Raw genomic sequence first — 11,226 nt, 5'->3', positions numbered from 1 at the left:
AACCTCGGTGGAATATCGGATCGAGAGGGGTGTAAAGCGAGATGGGAAGTGTTTGTGTGTGTGTGTGTATGTGTGTGTGTGTGTGTGTTCGGCTACGAACCTCGGTGGAATCGGAGTGCTCAACTTAGAAAAGTCTATGAGAGCCTTATGGTTGTTGGTCACGCTTTGAGTGGATGGACCCCCACAAAACCTACGTGGGTTAGGGCGACCCTTGCCCCGAGGTGGGCACATAGCTCTTTCATGAGTGGATATTTGCAGTTGTTGAAAATGGTGAGGGCGTCATCTTTGATGCATGGTCTTCGACCCATTAAAGAGAAGAGGTGTAATGTCAAAGAGGTTATGTGCAAGAATGTTGGGGTCAGTTGTATTAAGTTGAACTCCGGACTTTTGGTTTTTTTGTCACTTTGGTGTTTTTTTAACTTTGTGGACATAACTAAGGAATGTTCGGTTGCACAATTATATAATGGACACCATTCATTGCAATTTCCCCGGCCCATGGCAATACATGGAAGCGTCGACCTATACAACCTAGTTTATGAGGGATACTCTAACTTTTATGTCAAACGTCTCTAAATGAAAATTAGCTTGACCATCCAAAATAGTATTTGACGTTTAACCACTAGGGCACCCCAGTTTAGTCATTCACTCTTTATTGCAAGAAACAACCGCGCACATTATGCTTTGTTGCATACATACATTTATCCTTTGGGAAATTATAAAATAATGGTTTAAGTTCAATGACCTTGACAGTGTCGATTGGATGGCGGAACGTGTGGTCAAGAATATTAGATCAAAGCAACCAACAACATGACATGACAATGGAAAAGTCATGTCATCGCTTGACAGGCTTGTCACTCGGAAGATTTGCAATGAAAGAAACACCATTCCTCCACTACACACCAGCAACATGGACGCCCGACCTAGTAAAAATGAGGCCAAAGTGCACAACAAAAGTTGGTGGAGGCAAAATATTATCTTAGGTAAAGTATAATTTGGTTAATGATTATTCTACTTATGTGATATATGACTCCTCTCTAATGACATTGTTTCGAAGGACTGCTCGCCCTATTGATTTTTAACATCTTGAAGACAAGATCGTCACTAAGTGTATTACTTGGCAAGGAAAAACAGATACATTGGCTAGACAGATGGTTCTAGTCAAATTAACCATTACTTCTCATTCAGTGTATGATGTAACATCTCACTCCTGCTGTTGTCCCCACTAGACATCACAAAAGCATTAACAATAAAATGCGAGTTATCCTGCAGATAGGGTGGATATCGGATCGAGAGGGGTGTAAAGCGAGATGGGAAGTGTGTGTGTTCGACTACGAACCTCGGTGGAATCGGAGTACTCAGCTTAGAAAAGTTTATGAGAGCCTTATGGTTGTTGGTCACGCTTTGAGTTGATGGACCCCCACAAACATACGTGGGTTTGGGCGCCCCTTGCCCCGAGGTGGGCACATAGCTCTTCCATGAGTGGATATTTGCAGTTGTTGAAAATGGTGAGAGCGTCATCTTTGATGCATGGTCTTCGACCCATTAAAGAGAAGAGATGCAATGTCAAAGAGGCTATGTTCAAGAATGTTGGGATCAGTTGTATTAAGTTGAACTCGGGACATTTGTTTTTTTGTCACTTCGGTGTTTTTTAAAACTTTGTGGACATAACTAAGGCATGTTCGGTTGCACAATTATATAATGGACACCATTCATTGCAATTTCCCCGGTCCATGGCAATACTTGGAAACGTCGACCTATACAACCTAGTTTATGAGGGCAACTCTAACTTTTATGTTAAACTTCTCTAAACGGAAATTACCTTGACCATCCAAGATAGTATTTGACGTTTAACCACTAGGGCACCCCAAATTAGTCATTCACCCTTTATTGCAAGAAACAACTGCGCACATTATGCTTTGTTGCATACATATATTTATCCTTTGGGAAATTATAAAATAATGGTTTAAGTTCAATGACCTTGACAGTGTCGATTGGATGGCGGAACCTGTGGTCAAGAATATTAGATCAAAACAACCAACAACATGACATGACAATGGAAAAGTCATGTCATCGCTCGACAGGCTTGTCACTTGGAAGATTTGCAATGAAAGAAACACCACTCCTCCACTACACACCAGCAACATGGACGCCCGACCTAGTAAAAATAAGACCGAAGTGCCCAACAAAAGTTGGTGGAGGCAAAATATTATCCTAGGTAAAGTAGAATTTGGTTAATGATTTTCCTACTTATGTGATCTATGACTCCTCTCTAATGACATTGTTTGGAAGGACTCCTCGCCCTATGGATAGGTCATTGTAGTCGAAGCATCAAGGACGGTTATAGACCAATTGTGAAGCACTACCTCCCACAGTTTTTACAACCGCTTCGTGAAATGATACGCTCACGATAATCTAGACAAAGTGATTTTTTCCATTTTGAAACCAACTATGTCATTTCCTCAAGGGTGTATCATTGCAGCTCGATGATGACCTTATATGCACTCACCATTCACCATACACACACAATACCTCACATTTTTAGTTGTCTTCACTACATGCGACTTGAGCTGTCACTTGCGACCACCAGACTGTGTTGCGCCCCTCTAGAGAAGGATATGTTCGTCGGCAGCTGCTGCACCCACACAAACAAGTATAAGGAGGAGGGGGAGTCCCAGCCTCCATCTAGGGTTGTCGAGATGGAGAGTCTCGGCCCTAGCCGCCGCACCGAGGATCATAAGTTTACATCGATATATGCCAGACCATCATTATCAGTCCGACTAGCATCAACCAAAGATGCTTAAGTTAGAAATAAGAAATCACAATGATATTAATATTTCAGTGCAAATCTAACTCGGTGCCCAGGCTCATCTGCTTCCGCTCAGAAAAAAATCAAAATAAGTACTAGAAAAATTCAAAAAAAATCCAATTTTTTGAGGGTGGTAGATAATTTGATGCGTGAGGTCCGCTCAAAATTTCAACTCATTTGGACATCTGAGCAGCTCTCGGCAAAAAAAGACAAATCGGATCAGAACAGTGCGTGAACAGTAAACATTTTACATACCCCGATTTTGTCTTTTTGCCGAGAGATGCTCGGATGTTCAAATGGGTTGAAATTTGAAGCGGATCTCACGCATCAAATTATCTACCACTCAAAAAAAATTGGAATTTTTGAATTTTTCTAGCATTTGGTTTGATTTTTTTTTAGAGGAGGTGCAGAAACTCCGCGTCCATATTTCAGGGGCATTTCAAACTTTTTAATAGCACACGACCGCAACCACAACCATGGTGCCAAACAGCTTGCCCTTCGTCACATCCGCTTCCTCAACACAACGGTTTTACCACCACACACACCTAGCCTACAATCGCTTCTCTTATCGCCGCAGCCCAGACGTACAGGGCCCAAGGAGGACTCGAGATGACAACTGACAAACGCCGAAGGCGGGGTAGGATGTGAAGTCAGCAATACAGACAAACAAAATGAGAGAAGAAAACCGTTTAGGAATATGAGAACATGGGCCACTTTGTTTTGTATTCGGCGGCCGTTATCTGTACAAGTCACGACGCGGGCTCTATCTCCAAACCACGATACATCTGCACACAAACAAGTCATACTCACACTCACGGCATCATCAATCAGTCTTAAGGTCAAGACAATGGACAAGGCTTGCTCGAGTAGGAAATGAAGAAATTGGCATCTTCTAAAAGCCAACAACACCTCACGAGAGCATCAAATAAACTTCGGCATGTGTCACACCAATCGACACCGAGGCACGCACGCTACGCGGGGAGGTGGAGAGCGAGGGGCGGAGTTCGGCGATGACACGCGCTCCCGTCTACTGCCACTTTCGAGACTAGTCAATGTGTACGTGTAATGCACGTTAATTTGAAAGTATATTAAATGCATGTGAATATTAAGTAGAATATTATTTGTGTGTTATTATGTGATTAATATTATATTTGGCATGAAATTAACTACATGCTAAACGTGTTGAGCGCTCGACATTGAAGCAATCTAGGTCGTTGGATTGATATGATTTGATGATCGAGATTAATTGGATCTCCTTTGAGTCTTTTTATATTGATATAGATGAAAAAAACAAGCGTGCGCCCGCGGCAATGCCGAACCCAACCTTTTTGCAGGCTTCAGGCACGGTGGCAATTTTGGGACGGACGCGTGGACGGCGCCCTGGCCGCCACGCTGCGTTTGGGACGGACGAGACGGATGGACATGGACATACGTCACGGGGAAATATCATGTGCTCCGATCGATGGGGTGCTCCGGCTGCACCATGCACAGCCCAGCCGTAAGATACAGAATACAGGGACAGGATGGAACACGAATGCCCCTCCTTCGAAACTTGCAAAAATCACCCCATGGAAGTACCGAATAGGTGCAGCGTCTCTCCAAACCTGTGCTCAACTCAGTTTGGAACAAAACGAACACGAGCAGGTAGAGCTCCGGCGGCTCCGGCGGCGACCTCGGCAGATAAATCTCGCGACGGTACTGGCGTACGGTGGTCCGACATCCAGCGGACAGCCCGCTCCTCCCCGCACCACCATTCTCCACCTCGGCACCACCTCCTCCCCACACTGGGCGCCAGATCCGCCATCCGCCGACGCCGGAGAAGAGATCTCAGGCCTTCAGTAATCCTTTTGAATGTTACAACCTTGTGTTTTCATTGTGTATTTTGGTTCTAGTCCGTCGTCCCCTTTGCACCAATTATGTGAGATGTAGCTACTCCTATCTGAGTAACATGTGGTGTATCTCTGTCAGCTGGCGTGGGAAAAATAACCACTAGATTGTTATATTTTGCTTAGACTACATATCGGAGGAATTAGGTGTAGCAAAATATCAACAAACCTATGGCCTGAGATCAGTACAAATTAATTTTATCTACCTGTTCAAGTACCTGAACATGAGGTGTTTGTTACCACAAGACTGAGATCCATTAACACTTGCAATATGTGCTGCACTAATTTGTGAGAATTCCCTATCTGTTTGTTCAGTATTTCCATCAAACTAATAAGTATGATGGTAGTTTTATATTCAAAATTATCAACACATTTTAGATTCAGGATTTGACAATCCTTAATATCTAGGTTGCCTAGCTTTTGAAAGCATAGGACATTGATAACCTGTATGTGCTAAGCTACAACATTGCCATATTTTTTTATCACACCTTGTCTGGTCTACTTCTGAATCACAGTTGTGAGCCACGGAGTTAAGGTTCCTTGGTACGTGGTGAATTTGTATATGCATGTTCGCTGTTGTAGCAAAGAAATTTACTAGCTGGTTTCTGATCACCCACTGCCCAGGGGAAAAACAAATATTTCTTGATGCTGCTGCCCTGGCTAGGGTCAGATTATCGACCAGAAAAATGACCTTGTTGCATCTGAATTTGGAAATTATTTCTGCAGCAACCTGAAGGGCCAGAACCTCTGCTTGTAACGGGGAAGTGCCATGTTTGCCAGTTACTGAAACAAAGATGTTGTTTTTACTTCATTTTCTTCAACTTCTATATGTATGCAATGCTTGCTTTGGTTGATCCTGCCCTGGTCTTCCTTATTCAAGTGGAAAGATAGTGGATATAGGTCAAATTGTACAGCTAGTTGAGTCTGTTGGTGCAATATATATGTACCTGCTAATTTGTGCTTCATGGTAGATTTATGTGTACTGTCATGAGTACTATTCACGAAGCGTTGTCGTACTATGAACTATGAAATGTTGAGATGGTTGTTGATGGTTGCCTTCTAATTTGACAAAGGTGGTTAGTACACATGATGTTGTCGTCTTTGCATTTTTGGTGCAGATTTTACTAGTTCAGATCTTGGTTCTTGGACTTGCTAATTCTTCATTTTCTTTGAATTACTTGTGCCTTGTTAAACCAACTTGCTGAATGTTTGTCTTGTGTTTATTTTATGTGATCTTGAAAATACCTTGTCAGAGCTGTTATAATATTTATGTGTCGGATGAGCAAAAAGCATCAGCGTCAAATGGCCAGCTACACGAACATGACTTGCGTCTCATTCTGTTCCAAAACGGGGGCAGCACACCAGCTAGGTATTTCATTACCATTATTCTGTACTCATATGGGGTCCTTTCTGCAAATTTCACAGGATAGGGCGTCCCCATTCCATCCTCTGCCTACATAGTCCATCCAACGGCTCTGCTGTTCAGGGTGCAGTCGGAGTACTCAATACTTCGGAGTACACGATATACTCTCCATACGTCACGTGGTTTCGGCAGGGAAGAACCGCATACACATTTGGGCCTCGTGCCAGGTTGCCTCCTTGTGAACAAGGTTAGGTCAGAAGCATAGTTTTAAATAGCGCGCTAAGCATCTTAGCGGCGGACCGCTTCCAAATGCTATAGCATGCTATAGCGGAGCTATAGCGCGCTATTTAAAATGTTTGCTCATTTGTTTGGACCAAAGTCTCTTAGCGCAAGACCTTTTGTAAACGCTATAGCGTGCTATAGCGGAGCTATAGCGGGCTATTTAAAACAGTGACTCAGAAGGGCCATAGTACCAGTACAGTAGGGGGGCAAAAAATTCACGGAAAACACCTCCAGCAAGACAGAAGAAGAAAATAGTTCAGGCCACTCCCAATGGTGAGGGCATCTCCAACACGGATCCGCAAATTTGCTCCCGCATCTGTGCGTGGACAATAAGGAACTAGGCCACGGACACGGATGCGAAAGGCGTCCATCCAACACTGCTCGCATACAACCGGGGTTTCTGTATTTTTTAAAGTCTGCACATTTAAATAGCCGCATACATAGAGTAGAAACGTTCAAATAGTTGCATGCAGCTGTAGTTTAAATTTTAAAAAGTTCAAATATTACATTCCAAAATTGTTGTCCCATTTAACCGTCCATAGATGTTTAATTAGATCTTTCTTCAGTTGCTCGTGAGTTGCTCGATGTCGGATTTGTTGATTCATTTGAATAGACTCTTCAAATGTTGTCGGATTCTGGTCTGAAAGTTTGATATGATCACTCATGTTCTTAAATTTTATAGTTGCAGCAGCATCCTCACCCTCGTCCTCGACGATCATGGTGCATGATCACGCAACATGTCATCACCTCCCACAATATTTTCGGATCTCATTGTTTAGCAGGTCCACAAACAACTACAAAACAGGTCCGCAAGAACTCCAAATGCCCTCTCGACATCTTTCCCATCTGCTTCTTGTCTTTGGGCAAAGTGAGACTTTTTTTAGCTAATTGGGATTAGAGATGGTGTTGACAAAGGTAGCCCACGAAAAATAGATACCGTGAACAAGATAGTAGCCATGTTGTACTCATGTCCATTGATAGTATAGTGGCAAGGAGGAGCTTTTCCTCACAAACAATGGTGCTCGCTGCAACACATTGATGCCATTGTGAGAGCCGGGCATGCCAAAGAAAGCGTGTCAAATCCAAAGATCATGCGATGCAACTACTTCAAGAACAATGGTGGGCTCCTTAACATGACCCTGATATTGCCCTTGTAAATCCTTCGGGCAATTCTTCCATTTTCAAAGCATGCTCGACATAGTGCTCGTATATGAATCCAAATAGAAATCCGTTGCTTGGAAGAAGAAGGGATGACTTTTTTAGCTCCAACAAGTCATCAAATAGTTGTCGGGTATGATAAGTATAGTAGTAGCGGATGGTACCTGGTTGGGCGGTTGGAGGAGAGGGGTTGAACGACGACGAAGGAGAAGTGAGGTGGAGCTCGGCTTGAACGTTGGAGGTGACGAAGATGTGGAGTTCCGGCAGGGGTGTGCGTGGTGGCCGGGGTCCACCCACATGTCAAATTATCAAAGTACCGAACGCGAATCATATGAACATGATGAAAACTAGCTTGACGATATTCCCATGTGTCCTCGGGAGCGCTTTTCTCTATATAAGAGTTTGTCCAGGCTTGTCCTTTGCTACAAAAAGGATTGGGCCACCTTGCTGCACTTTATTTACTTTTGTTACTTGTTGCTCGTTACAAATTATCTTATCACAAAACTATCTGTTACCACTTATTTCAGTACTTGCAGAGAATACCTTGCTGAAAACCGCTTATCATTTCCTTCTGCTCCTTATTGGGTTCGACACTCTTACTTATAGAAAGGACTACGATAGATCCCCTATACTTGTGGGTCATCAAGACTCTTTTCTGGCGCCGTCGCCGGGGAGTGAAGCGCCTTTGTAGGTGGAATTTGGTAAGGAAAAATTTATATAGTGTGCTGAAATTTACTATCACTTGTTACTATGGAAAGTAATCCTCTGAGGGGCTTGTTCGGGGTATCTTCACCCCGAGCAGTAGAGCAAAGAGTTGCTCCTCAACCTACTGAACCTATTGAAAATGAGTATGAAAATGAAATTCCTTATGAGTATCCTTCGGGTATGATAGAAAAACTGCTAGCTAATCCTTTTACAGGAGATGGAACAAAGCATCCTGATGAACACCTAATATGTGTGGATGAAGTTTGTGGATTATTTAAGCTTGCAGGTATACCCGATGATGTTGCTAAGAAGAAGGTCTTCCCTTTATCTTTGAAGGGAGACACATTGATATGGTATAGGCTATGTGATGATACGAGATCATGGAATTATAGAAGATTGAAATTGGAATTTCATCAAAAGTATTACCCTATGCATCTTGTTCATCCTGATCGCAATTATATATATAAGTTTTGGCCTCGCGAAGGAGAAAGCATCGCTCAAGCTTGGGGGAGGCTTAAATCAATGTTATATTCATGCCCCAATCATGAGCTTCCAAGAGAAACAATTCTTCAAAAAATTTATGCTCGACTTTCTGAAAATAATCGCACCATGCTCGATACTTCTTGTGCTGGCTCTTTTATGATGAAGACTATTGGATTTAGATGGGATTTATTGAATAGAATTAAACGGAACTCTGAAGATTGGGACCTTGACAATGGTAAGGAGTCAGGTATGACACCTAAGTTTGGTTGTGTTAAATATTTTATGGATACCGATATTTCCGTAAGTTTAGCACTAAATATGGACTTGATTCTGAGATAGTAGCTTCTTTCTGTGAATCTTTTGCTACTTATGTTGATCTCCCTAAGGAGAAGTGGTTTAAATATCATCCTCCCATAGAAGTAAAAGTAGCTGCACCTATTAAAGTTGAAGAAAAGACTGTCACTTATAATGATCCTATTGTTCATACTTGTTATGTTAAGAAACCACCTTTCCTTGTTAGGATAAAGGATCATGCTAAAGCTTCAACTGTGGTTCGTAAAAGCAATATTAAAACATATACACCTCCTGAGCAAGTTAAAGTTGAACCTAATATTGCTATTGTTAAACATCTCTTGTCTGATAATATAGATGGGCATGTTATTTACTTCTGTAATGAAACTGCTAGAATTGCTAAACTGCGTGATACAGATAAACCTAGACCTGTGGTAGGCATGCCTATTATTTTTGTTAAAATAGGAGATCATTGTTATCATGGCTTATGTGATATGGGTGCTAGTGCTAGTGCAATACCTATTGACTAATACAAAAAAATTATGCATGACATTGCACCTGTTGAGTTAGAAGAAATTGATGTTACTATTAAACTTGCTAATAGAGATACTATTTCCCCAATGGGAATTGTTAGAGATGTTGAAGTCTTGTGTGGGAAAACTAAATATCCTGCTGATTTTCTTGTTCTTGGTTCCCCACAAGATAGCTTTTGTCCCATTATATTTGGTAGATCCTTCTTGAACACTGTTAATGCTAAGATAGACTGCGAAAAGAATGTTGTTACAATTGGCTTGGATGATATGACTCATGAATTTAATTTCTCTAAATTTAGTAAACCACACCGTGAAGAAGAATTGTCTAGTAAGGATTAAATTATTGGTCTTGCTTCTATTGCCGTACCTCCTAGTGATCCTTTAGAACAATATCTGCTAGACCATGAGAATGATATGTTTGTGAATGAAAGAAGGGAAATAGATGAAGTATTCTTTAAACAGGAACCTATGCTGAAACACAATTTTCCTGTTGAAATCGTAGGGGATCCCCCTCCACCTAAGGGTGATCCCGTGTTTGAGCTTAAACCGTTGCCTGATAATCTTAAATATGCTTATCTTGATGAAAAGAAGATGTATCCTGTTATTATTAGTGCTAACCTTTCAGAGCATGAAGAAGAAAGATTATTGAAAACTCTGAAGAAGCACCATGCTGCTATTGGATATACTCTTGATGATCTTAAGGGCATTAGTCCAACTCTGTGTCAACATAAAATAAATTTGGAAGCAGATGCCAAACCCGTTCGTGATCCTCAACGGCGTCTGAATCCTAAAATGAAAGAAGTGGTAAGAAAAGAAATACTAAAGCTTCTGGAAGCATGTATAATTTATCCCGTTGCTGATAGTCACTGGGTAAGTCCTGTTCATTGTGCCCCTAAGAAGGGAGGTATTACTGTTGTTCCTAATGATAAAGATGAATTGGTTCCACAAAGAATTATTACATGTTATAGGATGGTAATTGATTTCCGCAAATTAAATAAGGCTACTAAGAAAGATCATTACCCCTTACCTTTTATCGATCAAATGCTAGAAAGATTATGCAAACATACACATTACTGCTTTCTAGATGGTTATTCTGGTTTCTCTCAAATACCTGTGTCGGCTAAAGATCAATCAAAGACTACTTTTACATGCCCTTTTAGTACTTTTGCTTATAGACGTATGCCTTTTGGTTTATGTAATGCACCTGCTACCTTTCAAAGATGCATGATGGCTATATTCTCTGACTTTTGTGAAAAGATTTGTGAGGTTTTCATGGACGACTTTTCTGTCTATGGATCTTCTTGTGATGATTGCTTGAGCAATCTTGATCGAGTTTTTCAGAGATGTGAAGAAACTAATCTTGTCTTGAATTGGGAAAAGTGCCACTTTATGGTTAATGAAGGTATTGTCTTGGGGCATAAAGTTTCTGAAAGAGGTATTGAATTTGATAAAGCCAAGGTTGATGCTATTGAAAAGATGCCATGTCCCAAGGACATCAAAGGTATAAGAAGTTTCCTTGGTCGCGCCTGATTTTATAGGAGGTTCATTAAGGACTTCTCAAAAATTTCTCGACCTCTGACTAATTTATTACAAAAATATATATCATTTGTCTTTGATGATGATTGTGTAGAAGCATTTGAAATATTTAAGAAAGCATTAGTCTCTGCACCTATTGTTCAGCCACCTGATTGGCATTTACGCTTTGAAATTATGTGTGAT

The sequence above is a fragment of the Triticum dicoccoides genome, chromosome 1A (genome assembly GCF_002162155.2).
Source record: "Triticum dicoccoides isolate Atlit2015 ecotype Zavitan chromosome 1A, WEW_v2.0, whole genome shotgun sequence".
Lineage (NCBI taxonomy): Eukaryota > Viridiplantae > Streptophyta > Magnoliopsida > Poales > Poaceae > Triticum > Triticum dicoccoides.
Note: the sequence above shows the minus strand (reverse complement) of the source record.